Here is a 25226-nt window from a genome sequence, read left to right as displayed (position 1 = left end):
TCAACATTAGATATTTGCAAGTGATATATCCAATAAGGGGTTAATATGCAAAATATATAAAGAATTCAAGACAAGTAAACATCAAAGAATGATCTTATTAAAAAACAGGCAGAGGACCTCAAAAGACATTTCTTCAAAAACATTCAGATGGCAAAAGACGCATGAAAAGACGCTCAACATCGTGAACCATCAGGAAAATGCAAGTCAAAACCTGTTAGGATATTGACTATCCAAAAAAAAAAAAAAAAAAGGGACAAGAGTGGGTGAGGATGTGGAGAAAAGCTAACCCTCAGACACTCCTGGTAGAAACATAAATTGGTCCAACCCTCATGGAAAACAATATGGAGGTTCCTCAAAAAGTTAAAAATAGAGTTACCCTTTGATCCAGCAATTCCACTTCTGGCATATGTTCACATAAATTCAAATCAGGACCTTAAAGACATACCCGTAACCCATGTGGCACTATTCACCATAGCGAGATATGGAAACAACCTACATGTGCATCAGTGGAGAAATGGGTAAAAATGTGGCGCATACACGTAATGAGCTCTTATTCAGCCTTTAACAAAGGGAAGAAATCCTGCCAATTGACACCACATGGGTAGACCTGGATGACATTATGCTAAATGAAGTAAGCCAGAAAAAGGACAGTACTGCGTGAGCTCACCTTTATCTGTATGGAATCTAAAACAGTCAAACACACGGAAGCAGAGAATAGGATGGCGTTTGTCCCTAACAGGAGGAAGAGAGAAAAAGTAAGGTGCTGGTCACAGCGTACAGTGTTAGTGATGCAAAACAAGTAAGTGCTGGAGGCCAGCGCACAAGGTGGGGCCTGCTGTTCATGAGACACTGAGGCGTTCCTGCCAGGGCAGGGCTTCTGTTCAGGGATCTCAGCACAGAAGGAAACACACAAGAAAACAGAGGTGTGGCGAGGGGAAGCTTTTGGAAGTGATGCGTAAGTTTATGGCACTGATAGTGACGATGGTTTCATGGGTGTGCACTGATCTTCAAACACATCAGCTTGTATAAATTAAACATTTTCAGCTTTGTGTGTGTGTTAATCGCACCTCAGTGAAGTTGAAGTTGTATTATTTACAATTTAAAATTCACAGTTATGGAACATGATTTGTTTAAACATGTTATATTATCCACGTTATTGTTTTTGCTTTTGTCCTCAACAGAGAAAAACATGTGTGCACTGAATAGGAACATTTCTTAAAAGTATCAACACCTCAAAAGGAAAATAACCTTACCATCAAACAGTTTCTCTCCAGCCTCTATGGCAACACCTAGAGAGATGCATAGTTGCTACAGGCATGAAGCATGTGTGTGCTACTGTGTGCGGACTTGTCCCCCGAAGGGTAATTCAGAGGCCACTCAGCCTGGTGGACATGGCACACACATGCCTGTTTCCTTAGGCTGTTGCCGCATGTAACTGTTTGGCAGTCTGAGCACACAGTTTCTTTCTGAAGGAGGTTTTCTGCTGAAGGTTACGCCGCGCTTCCCACTAAAGCATAAATCCGTTGGCTCTTTATTAAGCATCCTGTACAATCAAATCAAAGCAGTTGTCAATGGGCAAGGTTCGCTGGAAAATGTAAACTGGTTTCTCCACCCCCAGTGAAATGGATTAAGCAACGCGGGAGGTTTTGCACACCCTCTCTATACACAACATCTCTCTTTGTAGGGGAAATTTTTACTGCAACAGTTCTTGCTGCACCTGCCAACTTTCTCTTCTCCTGAAAACACAAATTCCCATTCCATGCTGAAGAATGAGTAATGCCTCTAAGTGCCCAGAAGATGTTTATAATAATTGATATTTCATCCTCCAGTGCCAGGGCTGCACGAATGGAGTGCTTTATGTGGAAGGCTCAGGAACGCGCTCTGGTCCCTTTGGTCTCCTGCCCAGATTTCGTATGCCCATAGTCAGCAGAGCATTAATGCAACCCAAGCGCGGAGAGACACCGTCTCAGAAAACAGAGGAGTGCCAGAGGCTTGCATAATGTATCAGAGATAGCAAAGCTTTCTTCGGGGAGATGAAAATATGATACAGAACATACCTGGTGGGAAACGTCACCTTGGTTTTTCTAAGGAGTGAGATGTGTATTAACAGGGGTACTGGGGCATGAATTTAGACTCCAAAGCTCCTCACACCTCCAGACTTCCCTTGCTGAAGTCCAGTATTGTTATTTATTTTGAGAACTGTTTCTGCTCTTTGCCCAAGCTGTGTCCACCTCCATATCTTACACGGGAACAGTGTGTGTCACTGATGTTTTAGTAAAATGCCTCATATGCACTTCCTGTGAATCTCATCTATTATTTTATAAATGTGCCTTTATTAATTTGAATAAACTTTTTATCAATTATTTAAACTTATCTTGGATATTCTTGACTGCAAAATATAAATTATAAGCATTTTAGAACAGAAACTAATATCTACATCTGGGTAATTCTAAAAAATGCACACTTGATGTGCAGTGGACTATTGTGCATTATTGATTGGTTGAAAAATTGTTAGCATTTTTCCACTCCCTGTTCTTCTTTACCTTACTGCCTCTTCCCATCCTCACATGCTCACCGTGTAACATTTTTGCTGAATCGGGGAAAGAATAACCTACAGAAGCCTTACCCCAAAATGCCATCAGTTGAAAATCAAAGTCCATTTCTCGTCCCTCGTAGTTACTGCCAGTCGTCGTCCCTGGAGAGCCAGAAAGCAGCTATTGGCAAAGGGAGAGGACAGACACAGGAGTGACAACAGACGTGACCTGGTGCATTTGGGGGTATGTGCCCCCAAATGTGCGAACATGGTCTCATCGGACCACCGCTGGGACTCTTCCAAGCTTCCCAAGTTCAAGGGCTTACATCTTCACCGGGACCCTGTTTTCAAAGGGAGCCTCTTAGGAATAAAGCCATGGGGTCATATGGATGATTTAACTTTAAAAAACAGTCAAAGACTAACAATGAAACATCTGGAAAACGTAATCCCACGTATAAGGACATCAAAATGTAAAGTAAAATACTTAGGAATGAATTTAACCAAAAAGATGAAAGATTTGTTCACTGAAAATTCTTTAGACTTTGACGAAATTAAAGAAGACACTTGTGGAAAGATAACCCATGGTCATAGATTAGAGTAATTAATGTTGTAAAAATGGCCGTAATACACTAAACCATCCATCGACTCAATACAACCCTTCTAAAGTTCCAACGGCATTTTTTCACAGAAAGAGCAGAAAAACAACTCAAAAACTCATATGGAACTACAGAGGTCCCCTAGGAGCCGAAGCAATCCTAGGAAACAACAACAAGGCTGGAGGCATTGCACTCTCTAATTTCAAGCTTTATTACAAAGTTACAGTAATCAGAACAGCCTAAAAATACAGGCATAGACCAACAGAGCAGAATCGAGAGCCCGAAACAAACCTATACACAGTCAGCTAACATTTGACAAGGGAGCCAGAAAATGTTATGTGGAAAGGAGAGTGTCTTTATCAATAATATTGGGAAAACTAGATGAGTACATGTACGGGAGTGAAATTAGACCCCTGTCTTACACCACTCGCAAACATTAACTTGAAATGGATTAAGGACTTGAATGTAAGACCTGCAATTGGACACCTCCTGGAAGGAGACTGGAAAGAGCTCCTTGCTATGAGTCTCGGCAGTGACTTTCTGAATGCGCCACAAAAAAAGCACAAGCAACAAAAACAAAAAGAAGTGAGTGAGCCTCCATCAAATTAAAAAGCTTCTGCACAACAAAAGAAACAACTCAATATAATGAAAAGGCAACCGACAGTATGGGAGAAAACATTTGCAAGCTGTCTATCAGACAATTGGTCGATATCCAAAGTATATAAGGAGCACATACAACTCAAAAGCAAAATAACAAATAAATTAAAAGTGGGCAGAGGACCTGAGTACACATTTTCCAAAGAAGTCATGCCTGTGGCCAATAGGTGTATTAAAAGGTGCTCAACACCACTAATAACCAGACATGGAAATCAAAACCGTAATGAGGTGTTACCTTACATCTGGCAGAATGACGATTATCAAAAAGTTAAGAAACAAGTGTTGGCAAGGGTGTGAAGAAAGGGCATATGCTTTTGCTAGGAATGTAAATTGGCACAGCCACTATGGAAAACAGTATGGAGGTTCTTCAAAAACTTAAAAATAAAATGACTATATGATCTAGCCATCTCACTTCTGGATATACGTCCAAAGGAAATGACATCGGTGTCTCAAGGAACCATCTGCCTGCCCCCCCCCCATGTTCACTGTGGCATTATGCATACCACCACACACATGAAAATAGCCTCAGTGACCATCTACAGATGATAGATGGAAAACAGTTTGTTACTTCCTCTCTTTCTCTATCACCTGCATGGTTCAAGTTCTCCCCAGTGATAGAAATCCTTCTGCATTCCCATCTTATCTTTCCAATGAGCTAAAAGGGGAGCTGTCAGTCATATGGCAAGGCCGTGCTGAGGCCCCTTGCCCTTTGCAGGGAGGAGTGCGGCTCAGCAGGGGATGGTAGCAGTGTAAGATGGGGAATCTGTGCAAATTACTTCTAAGTAGAGCATTCAATTTGGAAAGGATGCAGCATGTGCTTCAGATGTTTTCTGCAGAAATAAATGCCACTGCCTCATCGTCATGGCAACCGTTTTGACATTCCGATGTGAACTCGGGTCTGCCTAAGGCATTCCACGGAGTGTTGTGCCATCTCCAAGAGGGTGTGCTGTGTGCCTGTCTTCCTGCTCCTGGTAACTTAGGGCCATTTAATGGCCCTTCAGCTGCTACCATCAACTTCCAAATGCTGGTCAATTAAGAGGCAGCCAAACAAAAGAAAAAGCACCCACAATATGTTTCACTAATTCAATACTTGGAAGAAGCTATTAGTCAATGTTACTTGCTACCGAGAGCACATTGTGTATGTTGGGGTGATGGCGGGCTCTGTAATTGCGAAGCACCAAAATGCCAAATTTCACCCCACGTTAAGTGATCTTAAGACCTCCACTATGTTCATTCACCTTCCAAGCCACCGTTGAGAACACTAGCATCCTTCCATTTTGTGAAACTACTCTCCTCTCTGGCCTTGAAGTCCTCTCCTTCAGCCACTAGGTGAGGGAAAAGCACAGAGAACTCCTGGTGGAAGTATTTTCCGGAGCAAGTGTGGAAGGGGAGCTTCTGCTCACACTCCAAGTTCGAGGAGTTGCAACCCAGCCATATGGCCCCGCAGAGCTAATGGAGCAGCTGGGAAATAAAGTACAGCTGTAAGTACAGGAAACAGAAGAGGCCGATCTGGAGAATGGCCAAGTAGCCTCTGCCATAATCTTAACATTTAGGGATAAAATGGTAAATTTTATGTAATGCATATTTTAACACAGCAAGACCAACAGAATATTAGGAGACTGGGATCTTCAGAAACAGCGAATTTCTGACTTATTGAAATTTCCTAAAAATAGTTTTGATGGTCCTACTCTCACTGTTGAAAGTGACATTCAGTTCATTGATTTTTCTGTCTTATTTAGCATATCACGGTTTGTAACTTCTGAAATCCAGATTGAAGTTTCAGAGGCTGATTAAAACTTTAGTCGTAAAACAAAAAGTAACCATTCTCCAATATTAAAATGGTAAAGTAAAACATTTAATTTGGGGAACTTAGGTTATATAATGCTACATGAACAAAACCTGCAATTGTGTTACATTAAGTAAAGATGGATGCCAATATTTTAAAAGTTAAAATTAGTTCTTTAATTAACATTGAACACTAAAAGATCATTAACTTAGAAACATTGAGAACTTAAGGTAGTTAGGATACAGGCCATCAAAATTGCACTTTTATACCACAATATTGAACATCAGACTTACATGTGGAGGAAAAGGAGAAAATTGAGAAAGAATTTGATTTTCTTCTCTGCAATACAACCCCAGATAGTTTTCCTTCAAAAATCACTTAAACTTATATTAATTATAAATGGTTTTTATATGACTTTTCTCAATATCTATCATTTCATTTATTTACTTTTCCAACAATTATTTATCGAGTGCCTGTTATATTCAGGCACTCTATCCGACAGTGGGAACACAGAGATAAACAAACAGAAATCCCTGACCTGGTGGAGTTTGTATTCTATGCAGGCAGCATCATGTTAAACCAAAGGAAAAACAGTCTATTAACAACTATGTAATACTGATCACAAAGAACACAGCCTGTCGTGGACCACCCAGTTCTTGAGACGGCAGGTCTGTGTTTCCACTACTTCTCCCCTTTAGCGACGTTCTTCAGTTTGTCATTCACAAGGTGGTTTACACGTTTCAGCAGCACTAACACATCTCAGGCCAACAGTGACCCCCATTACCAAGTATACTGGGCAATATTAACCCTCATTGGACTGATTTTTTTTTTTTGCTGTACCTGACAAATGTGGGCACACCCTCTCCTTGGAGCTTCTAAAACATTTCATTCTCTTCTTCAGTGACACTGAGACTTTGGAAACACTGCCTTTCAGTATCCTGTGGTAGCTCCTCTCTCCTGCACAATTCTTAAAATATCCATCATTCTTAGGATTCCATTTTATACCCTATGTTCTTCTGACCCTTTATACTCTCTCCATCCTATATTTTCAGATGTAATTTATGATCTATTTATGCTTTTTTGACTCTCAACTGTTTACCATCAGTTTTCACTGCTCTACTGAGTTCCAGATTGGTGCACACAAATTCACACCCTTCACTCACTTTAAACTTACTAAGCCCAAACTCACCCTAACTGGTTCTGCATTATATCCACAGTTCCACCATCTACTAACAAACCCACTAAAAACGGCAGCTCCCATTTCTCCAAAACCCACATCCTATTTGCTGATAAACATCGCTGATTTTACCTCTTAAATATCGCCAGGACTCTTCACTGCTCTTCAACATCTCAGGGTTATCAGTGTCTCTTCATCCTTCCGAGATCAGTCCAACAACCTCTCAGTTGCCCTAGCCCTCAGGGTTAGTTGTCACTTTCAAGATAAAGCCCAAACTATTTGAAACAGTAGACACACTTGACAATTTGGCCAACATTTGTCTCTTCCCCCCCACCCCCCAGGTACAAGCTGAACCAGTTTGTGTTTGCTTTGTAATAAGAATGCCAGTATTAACATTAGCGTGAAGCCATTTTCCCCGTGAGGGCTTCCTCGCTTGTCTCTGGCAGCAGAGCTGGTCCTCTCTCGCCCTTGGGCCCGTAGCTTTGTGTGCATTCTCCTTTCGTGTCACCTGAAGCACTGCATGATCCTAGGTTTGTCCATGTGTGTCTGCCACCTTGTGATGTGGGGGTATGGAAACCTATTTCATTCATGTTTCTGTCCTTGGTGCCCAGTACAGCCTAGGCTTACAATAGCTGTCCAATATTTCATGAGGATGAAAAAGCATAGATGAACACATAAATGAATTAAAGATGTGGGTAGTTGTCTTGATGACCTGTGGTCTAGTGAACAAAATAAACTAACAAAACAAAACAGAAATAGACTCATTGACACAGAAAACAGACTGACAAGTGTCAGAAGGGAGGGGGTTTGAGTGACTGGGTGAAAACGGTGAAGGGATTAAACAAAACAAAACAAAACAAAAGCCTCGTGGACACAGACAACAGCCTGGTGATGGGGGGGGGGGCAGCTGGGGAAAGTGGAAGAGGGCAAAAGGGGGATGAATGCCGGTGGAAGGGGACTTGGCTTGGGCTGGTGAACACGCATGCAATGCACAGGTGATGTGTTATAGAATCGTACACCTGTCACCTGTATGTTTTCATTGACCAATGTCACCCCTATACATTCAATAGATATCTTCTATTTAAAATAATTTTGATTATGTAGTTGATCTAGACTCAAATTTGAAAGCAACTCCCAAGTGAGGAATATGTTTTCAATTAATTCTAGATTTTAATATTCCAAACCTTACAAAGCCACTCTTCTATTATTTAGAAATCCTGTCTTAGCACATTATAGAAATATTCTACTAGATAACGTCGTAAGCCGCATGCCAGGGATAATTAACGAGAATGAAATGATAGCATACAATTGCTGAGAGCAAAAGCAAACACAAACTTTTATAGAAAGCAATATGTCAGTATGGTTCAACAGCCTTTAAAAAGTTCATGCCAATTTATCCAGTAATTTTATATCAGGGAATCTATCCTAAGGAACCTCAGACTGCATAAGGATATTTAGGTAAAAGAATATTTGCCACAGTATTACTGTGTCTGCAAGTCTGATGACAGACAATTGGGGCATAAATAAATAAAGATGAATTTCTAACAGATAATATTGTGTGCTCATTTAAATTAATATTTTAAAGGGAGTAAGTAATATAAATAAGTAACCAGCAATGTAAGATCTTTAAAAATACACAGAGTGAGATCCCATGTCTGTCTTTAAAAATGTAGATAGTACATTGTATGGAAACTATATGCATGAACATAGGCTGCAGGAATATATAGCAGAACGTATAGGGGTGGGCAAAAGTAGGCTAACAGTTGCAAGTATGTGAAACACATTATTTATTATTTTATTATTTTCCATATGAACTACTGTAAACCTACTTTTGTCTACCCCATATATAATGGTTCAGTGTTATTAGATAATCATGTGTTACCTTCAACATTATATTGATTTTATAATCTGAAGAAATAGCCCGTAAGTAAACGTTTGTGCCCTGAGCCACAACTTGTGCTAGATGTAGCATACGTATTAGGTGGCTAGTTACTTGTTGTCTGAACAGAAACCAGGAGCTTGGCAAACAAGATACTTCACTCAGCATTTTAAAAATAGGAGATCAAAGGTGTTAATTAGTCAGTATTTGGAACCAAAGTACAAGTGTTAAAATAAAGAAAAGAGGCAACGGAACCCAAGGAGGGAGAAAGAAACGAGAGCTGTAATTATTAACAGCACAAAGAAGCAGAAACAATGGTTTGGCGTTGAGCGAGAACTTGACTGGGCAAGACTAACAAGACTGAGTGACCCACCACTCAGCCCGCGAGGAAGACGGAGAGAGCTTGGTCTATCTCTCATGGTTTCTCTGTTTCTCTGATTCCCACGGCATAGTGACCTCTGGCCCCTCAATCCCCACGAAATACATCTCTCATTGTAATCAATTCCTTCTCCCTCCTTCCTGGAGATCACGAGAGTGTCGTTATTACTTGCAACCAAAATAATCCCCAATAAAATGAGCCTTTTCCAGTTCATATAGGCAGGATCTAGGCCTGCTGGTTGGTACAAGGTATAATGATTCCTTATTTTTGTCGATGTCACCCACTGTTATTACTTTCACTTGTCACACGGGACCCATTACCTTTATAGCAAGTAGGGTGTTTGACTCTGCAGCACAGCTGCTTCTACATCATCATCCTTGACAAAGGGCGCGGCCCGTGCCACTCTCCGCTGCTCCCCGTTTCATCCGTGCACGTATTCAGCCAGCAAATACTCACCCAGTGCCCGTTTTCCCGGCACTCTGCAGGGCTCTAGGGCTACCGTAGCCAACAGGGCAAGCCTTGTTTCTGACCTTGCGGGGCTTAGAGTCCATTGCGGGGAAGTACATTCGAGGAGTCACACTGAGTGGCGGCAGCATTAAACATCACTCAGTCTGTCGGAAGAGTCAGATGTCCTTTGAATGTTTCAAAGACAATGTATTGTTATGTCTTCACCCAGTAAGTGAATTACTGGGAAGCAATTCCAGTCTCAATTGGGTCTTTGTGACTTTTGAATAAAGTGTTTGGCCACTCTTAGTGTTCTTAAGTCACGGCTGAAGAATTTCCATTTTGTCGTTCACGAGAATCCGAGAAACATGGTGTATAAACGTGAACTGCATCTGGATGCTGCATGCAGAGCTCACAGGGCCGGCCAGGCACAGGGAGGTGCTCCCCACAGTGTTTCCACATGAATGTTTTCAAATGTACATAAGTCTAAGATTGTGGGCTTTTTGGTTGGTTGGTTGTTTGGTTGATTTTAGGTTTTGTGATAAGGATTATTTAAAAATTTCTCATCAGAAGCCCTGGCTGGCATAGCTCAGTGGATTGAGCATGGGCTGCAAACCAAAGTGGCACAGGTTCGATTCCCAGTCAGGGTACATGCCTGGGTTGCAGGCTACGGCCCCCAGCAACTGCACATTGATGTTTCTCTCTCTCTCTCTTTCTCCCTCCCTTCCCTCTCTAAAAATAAAGAAATAAAATCTTTAAAAAATGTGTTTTTTAAAAAATTTCTTATCAGGTCTCATCTAAATTTTGTAAACACAATCAATTTAAAAAGTGATTTATATCACTAGGGTAGTGGTTAACCATTGTGGTATATTTGTAGTGTGACCTATTGTGAAGCAGTTAAACAGTTAAGAATAAGAGAGCTGTAGGATGGCATGAAAGATGTTCAAGGTATGTTTATCTACCTATAGCTAGATTTAGATTGATCTGGGTCCAGAGAGAGAGAGAACTGCTTATGCTGTATGTCTGTAGTGAGCATTGTCAATTGTCTACTTAGCACCTGTACCTTCCTGTCTTCTCCTTACCAGAATCCACGGGAATCCTCAGGAATTCACGCTTCTCCCATGGATCCCATGAGTCTCCGTGGATGGTGGCCCCACTCAAGACTCTTCAGGCTCTCTTTCCTCGTCAGTGATTGGCTCAGGAACGTGACCCAGTCCAGCCCTCTGTGCTGTGGGAAGTCTGCTTGGGGGCCTTGGAGGAGCCTTCCCTTTTCCCTTCTGGTACAGTGTCTGCAAGCAGTTATGACTTCCTTAGGATGTTGCGCTATCTGGATGTAAGACCCAGAACTGCCAGAGCCGTCACACTGAAAGCTCAATGCACAGAGGAGGCAGAGTTCAACATGGAATCACAGGAGATGTAGCCAGAAGCTCTGAATTAAGTCAGCCTCCAAGCCGATGTTCGTCTGGGCTTTCAGTAAGGTAAGCTGAAAAATGGCCTTGGTGCTCAAGCTAGCATCTTTTCAAATACAGTAGGCCTCCCCGCCATATCTGTGGTTACCTTCCTGTGGCTCCAGCTCCCTGTGGCCGACTGTTGGCTGAACATATTAAACGGAAAATGCCAGAAATAAACAATTCATAAGTTCTAAAGTGCATGCTATTCTGAGTAGTGCGATGAAATGTTTGTCATCCAGCCCCATCCTGCCTGGGACGGGAAGCATCCCTCCGTCAGTGTACTCACGCTGTACACTCTCGCTGCCCGGGAGTCACTTAGTAGCCATCTTAGTTATCAGACGGGCTGTCGAGGTGTCACAGTTCAAGTTGCCCCAAAGCACAGAGGGATGACGCTGGCAATTCAGACATGCCAAAGAGGAGTGAGGAAGTGCTTCCTTTAAGTGAAGTTGTGTATTTGCTCAGGTTAAGAAAAAGATATATACAGGTTTGGTATTATCCACTGGGGTTCTTGGAATGAATCCCCTGTGGATAAGAGACTACTGTATTTAGCTCGTTACATCCAAAATCATCCTAAGGTTTTGCATGTTTGTGTATATGTTACTGAGCACATCATTTCAGTGGAGAAAGCTTGGAAGAACACACATCAGCATAAAATAATAAAAAAGTGGGTTTGAGAGAAGAAAAAGGAGTCCTCCACTTTTTATTCCACATACTTCTTTATGGATACACAACGGATACTTAACAATACTGTCTTTAAAACATAAAATAGAAATATTAAAAATATTTCCAATAGAAGGCTCTCTCGTTGTTCCCTAACTTCTGCTGACTTCCAGTAAAATGACTATTGAATTTATCAGAGAAGTCATAGACGAGCATTTCAAATTTTAAACATTGGCAATAAGGTTTATTGTGAAGAAGACAAGGGCTGTGGTCGGACGTTGTGGGTTTCTCTCCTGCTCCTGGCACTCATTTAGGTACCTGGCCTCAGGCAAAGCATAGAACCACTCTGGGCCTGGGTTCCCTCATCAGTAGAGAGAGAAGAGAAATCCAGACGTCTATTTTAAAGATTTTATGCCCTTCTCTGATATTTTCTTCCTAACTTACATCCACAAATAAACTAGTTTAGGGTGAACACTAGCTAAAGGCAAGGAAAGGGGCCAGATGAGCTGGCAACGTCTGTTTCCGGCGATTCCAGAGTTGCTGCTACACCTTGTGGCAGGTAGGGGATGGTGAGAAAGAAAAAGCACATAGAAGCGTCATTTATTTCATCAATTCATTTATTTTCAGGTTAGTGTTTAGCTGGAGTCATTAACATAAAAACTGCAAAAGACAAGGATGTTTATTAATTTATTTTTCTGTTCTATAGTTTTATAATTTCATCTTAATGATGCTTCCTGTCACCAAGTCAAAAATGCATTCACTTTATTCTTAAGTACGAACCCACTTTTTTTCTTTTATTTGGCTTTTTTCCTCTTTTATTCTAGTTTTTGAATAAAAGAGAGAGTGGGTCTTGGGAATATTAATCTCTCGACAATCAACAAAGTTTTTTAGTTACTTATCATGGTCTTGCTCAGGAAAAGTTTAGTTTTTCATACAAAAATGTATACATTTATATTTTATTAATTATCCAAATAATCATTTACTATGACGTAACTTCCTTCTTTGTTGGCTATTTATTCTTTAAAATATAATTGGTGCTAAAGATTTCTTACAAGATATTTTATAATCATTGAATGTGGCTTAATATAAATTTTCTTAGGAACCAAAAATTCCTGAGAAACAGTGACAGGGAATAAAGTCCCCCACGAACAGACAGTAAGTGAGTCTAAGATGCTAATTATTCTTCCTAATTAGTTAGCTAATTATATGGCCGGTCAGCCCAGATTTTATTAAAAAAATGAGACTCGCTCTATCCTTTCCCCTCCTCCTTTTTGGCCTTTTCAGCATCATTCAGTCTATTTCCTGGCAGAAAAATTCTGAGGTTAAAATACAGCCACATAATTGCAAGCAGTATTAAAATGTGTTTCAGGTGAGACAATCTAACTATTTCAGTTTACAACATTTCTTTTTTTTTCCAGTCTTCACTCGGACGTTTGTTTCATTGCTTTTAGAAAGAGAGGAAGAGATTAGATAGATAGATAGGTAGGTAGATAGATAGATAGATAGATAGATACCAGTGATGTGAGAGAGAAACATCGATTGGTTGTCTTCTTGTATGCACCCCAATCAGTGATCATACCTGCAACCTGGATGTGTGCCCTGACTGGGAATCAAACCCACCTTGACCTTTCTGTCTGTGGGACAGCAGTCCAACCAATTGAGTCACACTGGCAAGGGATACAATATTTCTGTCTTTACAGTGCACACTTGTCTCTTCTTGTAGTGGGGCTGCTGGGCCAGGGAGATGGTGGGGATCCACTGTAGCATCTGGACTCCAACAGAGCTGCCAGATAAGGTAGTGTTGTCGTATGAACTGGTGAAAGTGATTGATGGAAACACGCCACAGATAGGGAAATGCTCTGATGTCCTTTTACAGCCTGCCTCACACAGCACACATGTAGGACAGGGGAGTGCTGCTCCCTAAAGGAGGGTAAATTGGACTGTATCCTCCGGCGTCCATTATGGTGCCCTGCCAATCATACCACGAGATCACTGTCAATAACCCTGTTGAGAAGCTTATTTTTCTGGGTATTCCCAATTGACTTTTGAGATACTTACAAGAAGGCCCATTTGGGTCATATAATAGAGAATCACAAATATTATTGTGAATCCTGAGTATCTAAAGCATTTCATCCTCAGCAAGCTGAGACTTAGTGTATATATCTGTGGTCCTTCTAATGCGAATTAACCAGATTGACATCTCTTGATTCTCATTGCTACTAGAAGCAACTAGGAATGCCACCAGGACTCACAAAGTAGTTGTGGAACTTAAGGACCATTTTGTATGCTACTTTATTTTCTAAGCCAGCAAAAAGAGTCATCTGACTTTCGTGACAATTAACTAAGGTTTGCCCTAGACTCTGTTCCGTGGAAACTTCCTTTAACCGGATGCCCATTCTTGGCATTATTCAGGCATTTGTGTCTGTGCCCACACCAGACTGTGGTCATTCAGCAGGACTCCTCAAAACACAGATTTTCAGCCTTTGTTTGTTCTTTCTTTTGATGAGTCTCAGTGAGGACTGGCTTTTAACCACCATGTTCTGTGTGAAGAAAATTCTTAAATTGTAATGCTATGTGCAATGCTAATTCTTTTGAAAGGTTAAAAAAACCTCAATGTGCCTTATATAACATGATCTATTTATACTCTGTCACTAAGGAGAGTCAGCTGCATTTATGTTTGGGTGAACAGAGCAATTTATTGTACCTTTTCATGCAGTTGATCGCTACCGGTCTCCCCCCTCACTAAAAGCACTGGGTTAGGTCATGAGAATTGTCCAGATGCATTAAGATGTTTGGAATCAAATTATTTAACCTAAAAATACTGAACACAAGAATTCCATGAACAGATAAATTTAAGCATCAGCATTTCTGTACCTTCCTCTGTTATCAATTGTAATATTAAGTTCCATCGGAGGATATTATACATGACAACAGTTACTAAGAGACTGTTGCAGTTTCAGTCCAAAATTGGATGCTTTCAAGCCTCCTTCAGTATTTCCAGCACCTGGTAGTGACTAGTGACACCATGTAAGTTTTTTAACCAATGAAAGGCTCTTTGACTGACTATAAAGTAAACTCTCAAATTGTTACCATGATATAAAATTCAGGATGGTGGGGGAGGCATACTCTGGATTACACGGCTTCTGAAAGATCTGGCTCTGACTTCACAAAACTGTTGACTCCTTCATTTATGCACGGATATCCCTGTGATACAGCAAATGCTAATACCTCGTGTATTTACATCCCCTTCTTCTCTTGCCTTCTTTTAATTTTTGTGTCTACATTTATCACTTATGTGATGTTTAGCATGTACTTTCTTCTGTTTTAATTTTCCTCTGAATAGAGAGCTCGTTGTGTGCTGTGCTGCATGGAACACATTACATGCCATACTTTAGTAAACCTTTATAGCAGCCTAATGTAGCAGGGACTGTTGTGATATGCATCCACGGATGTGCACAGCGCAGTTTGGGGAGTTAAGCGACCTGCCTAAAGTGATGCAGCGTGTAAGCGGTGGGGAGATGACTTGGGTCCCGACTTCAGCTTCCACGTTGTTCCTGTCCATCCTCCTTTCCTCATTTTCGGTCTCTCCCTCCCCTAGTTCACAGAAGAACCCAGGTGTTGGGAGTTAGAGATGAGAATGAAGAGAAGCTAGTGTCTAATAGAAGTGACTGACGACATTAAAAATTATTTTAGAATTAGACCTAACACATCCTGATTTTTATCTCTTCTAAAACCATGTAGACCCAAGGGAGCCACTATTAAATACACATGGAAAGCATGATTCTCCACCATCTAGCTGCAAAGACAATAGAAAGCTGGGCACACTGAAGAAGATTCCCACCTTAGTCAAACATTTCTGACACAAAGGAATGTTCTTTGAAGGTTTGCTATTAATTCTTTTGAGTCCCTTTTTATATTGTTTCATATCTGACTAATGGACTTAGTTTAATTCAGTTTTACTTATTCTTTGCTTATTTTATTACAGCAAAAAGATGCCTTTTGTAACCCCACAAATTACATTCCCTTTTGTGTTTGTGGTGTGTGGGAGTTTTTTTATTTTTATTTTTGTAAACCTTACAAAGCAAGGTGTAATAAAAAACAGCCTGTAATCCAAGAAACTAATACAGAGAAAAAGGTGCTTTGAAGAATGGCAACACAAACAAATGCAGAACAAATCAGCAAAATGTCCTGTCAAAAGCATATGTTTTAAAGCTGTTAAAATATACATTTTGTTAAATCTTCAAATTAGTATCTTGGGAGTGGCAGAGGATTTTAAATTTACTATATTTTCCAAGGTAGAATGGCATTCGGGTTTATGTTCTTCTTATTGTTTTTCTTTTGTATTTTTCTCTAGATATGATAATATTTCTGTCTTTTGTAATAGTGCTTTTATCTCCATCGGTCACACTAAGGAATAAAATTAATTCGACATGAACTAAATACTGAGAAGTTATTTAAATCATACAACTTAAGTATAACTCAAAGATTCTATCAGACTAAAATAATATATTTGCTAAAATAACTATATTCATCTTGTCAAAACAATCTGAAAAAATGACCGATTTATAAGTTGCAAAGACAAAAAACCTGTCTTTAAATTTTCTTACCATTTCAAAGTTCATGCGTTCATAAGACTTTCTCAATAGTATAAACATTATTTTTTGCAGGGAGCCCAGTATGGAAATGATACAAAAAGGGGTGTGAAGAGTCAGGATATAAAGTATCTACATAAATTTGCATCACTTACACATCCAGAAAAATTTCACTCACCAGCCAAATTTAGTTTAACGGAGGAAAGCGTTTTGGTTCAACCTCCAAATTCTAACCGCAACATGTGCCTGGGAGCGCCCTGTCTCCTCCACTCTTGTCAGTGACTTTGCTTCTTCTGTGTGCATACCACAATGCATTGCACAAAGTCGGGGGAAGTATTTGCTTAGCGCCCTTTTTCTTCCATACTCTGGTGAACTTCACAAGGGCAAAACCACTGTCATCCCCTTGTATCTCCCGTGCCCTGTTCAGTGCTGAGCCTTTTGTAGGTATCCGATACATTTTTTTTAGAGGGAAGAGAGGGAGAAAGAGAGAGAGAAACATCAATGTGCGGTTGCTGGACGTCATGGCCTGCAACCCAGGTATGTACCCTGACTGGGAATCGAACCTGCGACACTTTGGTTTGCAGCCCATGCTCAATCCACTGCGCTACGCCAGCCAGGGCTCCGATAACATATTTTTAAATAATAAAGTGAATACATCAAATATGTCCTTAAACTTAGTAACAGAAACCAAAAGCAGATCCTCCAGTAGCCTAATTTAAATGCTTTTATTCCACTGTTCTTCTGGTTCTTTGAGTCTGGCCCATTGAGATCACTGGGAATATAAATAACATGGTTCAAAGTAATCTGAACTGAGCCAGGGTATTAGAGCTACTGACTCGGAGTGGATAGTTTTGGTTTGGAATAGATTCTGAAACTGTTTGGAGATTGTTTTTGTTTTGGCAAATGACTATTGGATTAGCATTTTTGAATGGTCCTACAAAAATATTCTGACCTCTGATATGGTTTGGGATTCAGTTTTGAGGGTGATTTAGTTCAGTTTTTAGTTAATTCACATTAAGTTCCATATTAATAATAACCTACATTTCACCATGCTTCTTAGGACAAACTTACGTGTGTATACATATAAGAATAGGTGAAGAGTCTGCCTTGTGACATTTTTAAACAATGGATATGTATCTCCTGCATCTTACATAAGGATATGTATTCAAATGCACCATTCTGGGGCTTTATGCCTTTCTCTTTTGAAGTGTGATATTGTCCAAATAATGTAGGTGGCAGAACTAAGAGAATTCTTTGTATAATACTTGTGAAGATATTTAACTCAATGAGATGTAGGTTTCTGTTAAGCTTTAAAATCCTGAAAAGAGTTTGTGCAGCCTATACTCACATTTTTGAAAAGTACGCATCTACAGAAAGGTCTGTGAAGTTACATCTACATGCATTACTTTCTAGATATAAACAACATAGCAAACCCCGCACTGTTTAGAAAATACTTCATAGATCTTGGGAGCTACATTTATATTTCTCTGCAAGGTGTTTTGTTAACTAAGTTAACTTCTGATTTATAGAATCAGAGAAATATTTCTGTATTAATTTCCAATGTCTGATTTCACTTGGAAACCCTGAGCCAAAACTTAGAGTTGCCTCACTGGTTCATTTCTACTTCTCCCAACCTTCAGCCCCATCCCAATGCAAACATACCTGTGCGTCTTTTTCTTTAGAAATGAGCAAAGATAATGAACAATAATTAAGCGATGTGTTCAGTTAATTCACGCATGTGTTTTAGTCCCTCCTTCTATTTGTTTTACCGTTTTCCTCCAAAGTCCTTTTCTTGAAGCTCTGCAGAGTGGCCATTTTTCTAACTTCTTTTTTCCTCCTTTCTTGCCAGCTAGGGTCTTTTTCTAATTTAAAAATGCAAATGTGTTGTGCGTGCTTGCTTTTTAAGCATTCTGCCATTTTTCAAACTGTGCCTCGACTCAGCTGTAAATAGCTGCTTCAGCATAGGTGAATCTCGAACGCCACTGCCACCTCAGGCCACTCCCAGCTGTGACTGGACTCTTTCTGAACCCCCAGCATGTGACCTACCTGTGACTCTCACTCAGTAATGAATCAAGTCTGCCCCGTGACATTTTTGGCGATGTATATTTAACATCACATAATTACATAATTTTTGTGTCTCTGCGCCCAGCCACCTCAATTGAATTGCAAACTGTTTGAGGCAGATTCAAAGTCTGTCCTACAGAATGCATTGTAAACAAGGAAATGTATGCTGATTGATTATTTAATTGATTGGCTATATCCATTTAGCTATGAAGGAAGTCAAGCAGCATGAATAATAGAAAGTTAAAAATATCTTCCCTAATCAGATTTTCTTGAATATATTAGTGCCTGGGTAGCGATTGTGAGAGTTCTTAATAAAGTGTCCACAGCCTTTTTTGCCTTTGTCTGAAAATTCAAGAACAAGAATAAGGTGTGAAGTGACATAAGGTGAACATTATGTCTTATTTCCTGAACTGACTCGTTACACTTGCAGTCCTTATCATTCTACGTTTAAGAAGATGCGGTTTCTGAAGGCAGTGCCCACCAGAGTTTACAGTGTAACTTCAATAATGGCCCCAAGGGTCAATAAATTTAAGAATAATTAGCATAAACAACATGAAACAGATTTCTTCCTTGTAGGAAATTCACAGAGCCTTTTAAAATATTCTCATATTTCCGAAGTGGTGGGACAAAGAATATAGTATGCTACTTTGCCCAAATTTGTGTAAGCATGATTTTTTTTAAAGCATCTTACAAGTCTATGTGCCTTAGTGGTCTCTTTTCGAAACCCTGAGATAGAAATTTCAGGTACATCTTACATAATTCATGATGTTTAGGAAAGGATTATCAATTGCAGAGGATCATTTCTTGTTTTTTGGACAGAAATCCAATATTAACTTGATGTTTATTCATCTGTTTGGGGCGTTCTCTAACTGTATACAGCAGAACCTTCAACCCTTTCCCTTCCTACAGGGCCACGTCCTGCCATTGTGTTAATGTGGTTTCCGTATTATGGCACTGTGTTACTGCTTTTCTAAAATGTATCTCGTTTCATCAGTGGCTTTTAAGAATCTGTATCGTTTTCATTGTCTTCTCCCACTGCCCAGTGACACCCCCTGCAGGTCGTGTAAGCAAGCCTGCCTGTGGCGGAGGGTGTTCTTGAAGGCAGACGGGAGACCTGTGCCTGAAGTCCTCCCCCGGGCGTTGGCCGTGTGACCTCATTTGTCACTTTCCTTTCTAAGTCTCACTTTCATCCTCTGTGAAGGGTTACATAGAGGTAAAAAGAATTATATGAGAGTTATTCGTCCATAAGATATTTTTGTCACCTTATAATTTCTTGTATTTTTTTCATATTTTGGTTAATAGGGAGCTATTGATAGTTAGGTCTGGGGAATGAAACAGGTTGCTAAAAACATAAGGGAGTCCTGGCTGGTGTAACTCAGTGGATTGAGCATGGGCTGTGAACCAAAGCATCGCAGGTTCGATTCCCAGTCAGGGCACATGCCTGGGTTGCAGGCCGCGGCCCCCAGCAGCTGCACATTGATGTTTCTTTCTCTCTCTCTTTCTCCCTCCCTTCTCTCTCTAACACAAAACAAAACAAAAACAACTTCACAGTTGGCTAAAAAAAAACACAAGGGAAACTTGTACATTATACCTCTCTGTGCTTTTAGAAACTTTATTATTTTATTCTAAAAACATTCTCCAAAATATATAACAAAGTAATACCGTCTCAAGCCAGGCATAATGACACTATCCATGTATTTCAAATGACACAAGCCTAAAAAATAATTTAAACAAATGTGTGACTTGCAAGAGCACTACAGAATATTGATTAAAATGTTGGTGGCCTATTCAGTTGTTCATAACTGAAGACTGGAAGGAGCGCGCTCGGCCCCGCCCGAAGGGAGCGCGCACATGCCCTGCGCAGGCGCAGTGCTCATCCTTGTCCGTCTCTGATGGGCCCAGGTAGTGCCCTCTCCGTGTTCTTCTATGGCTCTGACAGCAACATTAATCATGGCTTTTGTTTGTACTGTGAGAGCATCATTTTTTAGAGGAACCTCTCTAGTGTTTCCCACATTCAGATGCTAATCAATTATGTCCCTTTTTGCCTTTGGCTGAAATTCAAACAAAACATCCATTAACAAATTATCTTCATTAGACTCTGGGGACACTTTTAATAACATTTGCAGAAACACTTATAGCCCTCAGGGGAGGAAGTTGCTAAAGGAGCCCATCGTGAAATTAGTGTTAGGAAGAATTTACTCTTACTCCTGAGACATAGTTTCTATTCTTAGATTAAAAATAGATTTTTCTGCATTAAAAAAATACTCTTAGAGAACTGTAGAAATAAGCCTGTCTTATTGCTTATGTCAAAAAATCTGGGTACATTTTATCAATATTTATAAAAAATATTGAATTGATTTTCAAAAATATATGTGCATATATATGTACATATATGTATATATACACGTGTGTATATTCTGTGCATGTTCTTTCGCAGCATTAGAATCATGTCTATCAAGAAGTCTAGAACCCTTGCACTTACTGTATGTTAATAACAGTTTGCTTCTTCAGTTGCCTTTAACCTCATATTCTTCATTTCTGTGAGTTTTGGAAGACTTTCGGTATTAAAGTGATGCAAACTTTATTAGAATTTGAGGAGTTTTTTTTTTCAGTATAAATAAAATTACACTCTACATGTGTTTCTCTAAGCTGGGGCTTTCAGAGAACTTGACCTTTCAAAGAACTATAGATTTCTTACCATTTAAAGAAAGTCATTCCAAAAAATATGTACAAATATCCTATATTTGATAACTAGTTCGGTTATGATTTTAGCTAGCTACCACAGAAATTTCTTAAGGTTCTTTTTTATAATTGTATCAACAACAGCAAAAAAGGCCTATATTGCAAATACAATAAAATACATCAAGTAGATATAAGTTTAGACCTAATAATTCTATTAGATTACTTGCATTTTATTGTTGCTTTATTATACAAATAGCATTTGAAAAACTATGTCATATGAATTATATAATTTTAAGCTTTTTGCCTGACTGCATAAATTATTACTTGTATAAACCAAAGGCAGAAAGTCTGATCTCAAAATCTGATTGACTCTATCCTAATGTTTTATAGCAATAAACTCTGCTTTAGACTCACTACCAATACAGCCTCATCTCTTCCTTTTTCTTCCCAAGTGAAAGGAGGAAATTTGCAAAAGATGACTCTGGAGAGGGAATTATGAGCCAAGTCATACAAGGCATTGTAAACAATGGCAAACAGACTAAATTTCATATTTAGAACAATGGGGAGCCACTCACTGTACATGGATTAAACTTGTATTTGACAAAGGTCATGTCCAGCTGCAGGTTGGGGATGGGTTATAGAAGAGCAAGACTGAGTCAGAGCAACTTGGACATGTGTGCAGCAGTTCTAGACAGTATAGTTTGAGAGGGGGACTCGAGGGGGTGGCAGGAGGAAAATTAAGCCTGGTGATCAAACTGTGTGTCACAGGGCACAGGGCATGGGAAAAGTAAGTTCAGGATGACACCTATGCTTGGGCAGCCAACTCTAGGGAAGGAGGTGCTATTCACTCTTAGGTTATTAGAAGAAAAAACAATTAGTAATGCCTCTGTCATCTTGAGCAACTTATGAATTGTGAATATGGTCTGTTACATAGCACCCCTTCTATTGTTATCTGTTATGTTATACCACTGATGTTACAGAAATTGTATGCAAAAGAATATTTAAAATACTTAAATGCCACTAATAGATCTTACATAACGAAATAAAACTACATTTTACCTTGTCATGTAATTCATGTGTATTTCCACATAAGAACTTGTCAAGTTCACAGTCCTGTTGCTGCTAGTGAAATGCACCATATTCTTTATTTTCTTTTTGAGCTCAGTTTCTATAGCTTCAGTGTAGACTCTTCAAGTTTTCTGTTCTTTTTCTGACGTGTCCAAACTGCTTTTAATTCCATCAAATAAAGTTCATCCTTTCAATATTGAATATTTGAGTTAGAAATCACCGCTTCACATATAATTTTACAAGACATGATGGAAGTTCTGAATATTACATTGTTGAGAACTCTTTGTTTCTTTCTTATTCTGTCTGGCAGTAAGTCACTTGCAGAACGTCTGAATCCTTTTAAAGCTTGTTTCGATGCTTTGTTGGAGCAGATGTATTGTACCCGTTACACTGTGGCTACTTTGGCCTTCTTACAAAGTCATGGTCTTCTGCGCTCTTCGCTTAACGGCCTGAGCGTCCAACAAAGAATTCCTGTTCTGGATGCTTAGAACTTAAATTTTTCCAGCCCTAAGTCCGCCATGAGAATCTTTTAGTTTACGTAATTAGTTTATAGCACCCCAATTACATTTCCCTCTGCTTAGTAGAGGTTCGTTCGAGGTAAGCAGTTTAGTATTCAAGACTCGGGGACACGTTTGCAGATTAATGATGATTTTTCTCTCAATAGCTCTCTCTTCTCTGGTGCTCGGGCCACAAATACCGGCTGCCTCAGGCTCTTCAAATGTCAGCCTCTCTGTACCCAGCTGAGTAATTGGTTTGTCCCATTTGATTTCCTTACTCCTAGACGGTGGTCCAGAAAGTGCTCTCAGGAAGCCAAGGTGATTACTGGGCTCACCTCACTTTTTTTCTCTCTTCTAAGGGTTCATAGTCCTACCTAGTGTATTGATAAATGCCCATGGCTAGTTGATTCATCCATTTATCCACTTTTTGTTTCCTATTATGAGACATCAAGTCTGGCTCCAGTGACTTTGTCATGCCTGGAAATGCCACATCTATCTTTAAATAGCACCTAGAGTCTTAATTACATGTTTGGTTTGGGAAGATGATATAACTCTCTAATTCTTATTTGCTGATTAACGTGGACCTGGCAGAGACTATTATGTGTTTAAAAACAACTTCCGCTTTGCTTCCACTATACTTGCAGTGAGAAGTGGCCATGTGACCGCCTTCTGTCCTGTGGACTATGAATGAATGCGATGATAACCATCTCAGGGCTCGTCCCGTTAAATACCGTCCAGTGGTCTTCTACCCATTCTCTGTTTCTGTTTGTCGGATGACCACGGAAGGACCCAAGGACATGGAAGGTGATCCCCAAAGTGGAAGACTGATTGTGAAGAACATCCACACTGGGTGAGTGCAAATACACACTTACTGTGTAAGTCTCTGAACTCTTACAGTTGCCTGTTTCAGCAGTTAGCCTATCTTGACTGAATGAGTAAATAATAATTACACCTATGCAATGCATTATTTCATGCCAATGCAATGCAATAAACTTAGAAACATTTAAATGGCTACACTAGGTAAGGGTCTGTTAATGACAAATCTTATTGCTGTTACTGGTATTCTTATTTATTCTACTATATATCTTACTATTGCCAGTAAAAATAATGATAGGTGTTTTAAACACACATTAACATGCCAGATAATATTTTATAGAGGAAATACATAAAAATTTCACTCAATTTTGTATCTGCACAGGCACAGAAAATGTGTATACATTTTAAGGTCTTGAGTTACCTTGTAACATTTTAAATTACCTTTGAATGGAAAATTTATGTTCATCAAAACTACCTATCTCTCGTCATGCCTAATGAAAGGTGTATTTTGCCTTTAGCTGCTTGGGTCCGAGTGGCTTCTAGACTTACCGTTGTGTGCTCAATACGGCCAGAAGAGTTATCTAGAAACCAAAGCTGAGAATTTCATTCTGATAAAGAAACTATTAAAAGGAACTATGAATCAGTTCTGATGGTCTGTGAACAGAGAGGAATAATTATTTCTTCTCATCACGTCAGGCTTTCTCCTGGAGGTGTATTTGCTATTATTAGCCATTAAGTAGACTGTAGACTGTCACTTGAATTCTCCGTTGCAGCGCTGCACCTGGATGATTAAGCAACCACAAGAGTTAGTGAAGATCTGAGGTTGCTTTTAGTGGCAGCTGTGTTTAAGTCAAATCAGGGGAGGTGGCTGCTTCAGAGCCTGGGAGTAACTTTAACCTGCAGATTAAACAGGTTCGCAAATGTGATATTCTACGCGAGGTGAGGGGTGCCATTGTACACCGCGTTATGCCTCCTAGTTCAGTCTGGTTCGTTATGGTTCCCCCAGCAAGTGAGCATCTTGAGCAAACTGTCAGAAACCCAGCTGATAAAATCACCTGCTGTTTGTAATGTGGTGAAAATCATGCATTTACCAGCCAAATTATGAAGGTAATTAGTTGTTAATGATGTTTTCAGCCTTGGCACTTTATTTATCAGTGGTTTCCTGTATTTAGTTTAAGCAAAAAAAAAAAGTTTTAATTGTCAGAAAAGTATGTCTTGGAAAAATCTGTTTATGTTAATCAGCTAGGTAGCAAGTTTTTATTCTTCACATCTGAGGGGAAACAAACATTTTTCTATGACTAAACCATTAGTTTTCCAACTTTGGTGCCCCCTGGAAAATAGGTGGAAAATCGTCATGTCTGAGAGTCATTGCAATAGAAATGTAAATTTCCACTGCAGCTGATGAGCAGCTGATGGCATGACCACTCTGAGATAACCGTGTAACGCTTCGTTTCATCTGGCGCTCGGCAGTGCAGGTAACAGCAATGATGCCCAGATGGTAATGTGTTCCTGCACAGCACAGTGACGAAGTTTTGTAATACAATAATACGATAATGTTATAATACAATACAATAATGTTGTAATACAATACAGTAATACAATAATGTAATACAATAATACAATAATTAATACAGTATAATACAAGAATAAACTGTTCTCTATACACATAACCTACTTTTGCCCACTGTGTATGTATATTTATATATGTATGGTATATGATAGATATATATGTATAGTTGTATATATGCGTAATAACAAAATATTAATCTCATTTTAAGGGCCCAACAAAATTATCTAGTCTAAAATGTCTTGCAGTTGTCCTGAGTCTGTCCGCCTGTCTTTGTGTCTCTATCCACATCTCTCTTTCTCTTTCTCATTAACTCTCTAAAACCTGAGCAAATCAATGGCCTAGCAACTTGAAGGCCATTGTCGTACCAGTATTAAG

The sequence above is a fragment of the Phyllostomus discolor genome, chromosome 13, assembly GCF_004126475.2.
Source record: "Phyllostomus discolor isolate MPI-MPIP mPhyDis1 chromosome 13, mPhyDis1.pri.v3, whole genome shotgun sequence".
NCBI lineage: Eukaryota > Metazoa > Chordata > Mammalia > Chiroptera > Phyllostomidae > Phyllostomus > Phyllostomus discolor.
The sequence above is the reverse complement of the archived record's forward strand: the minus strand, read 5'-3'. Positions refer to the sequence as shown.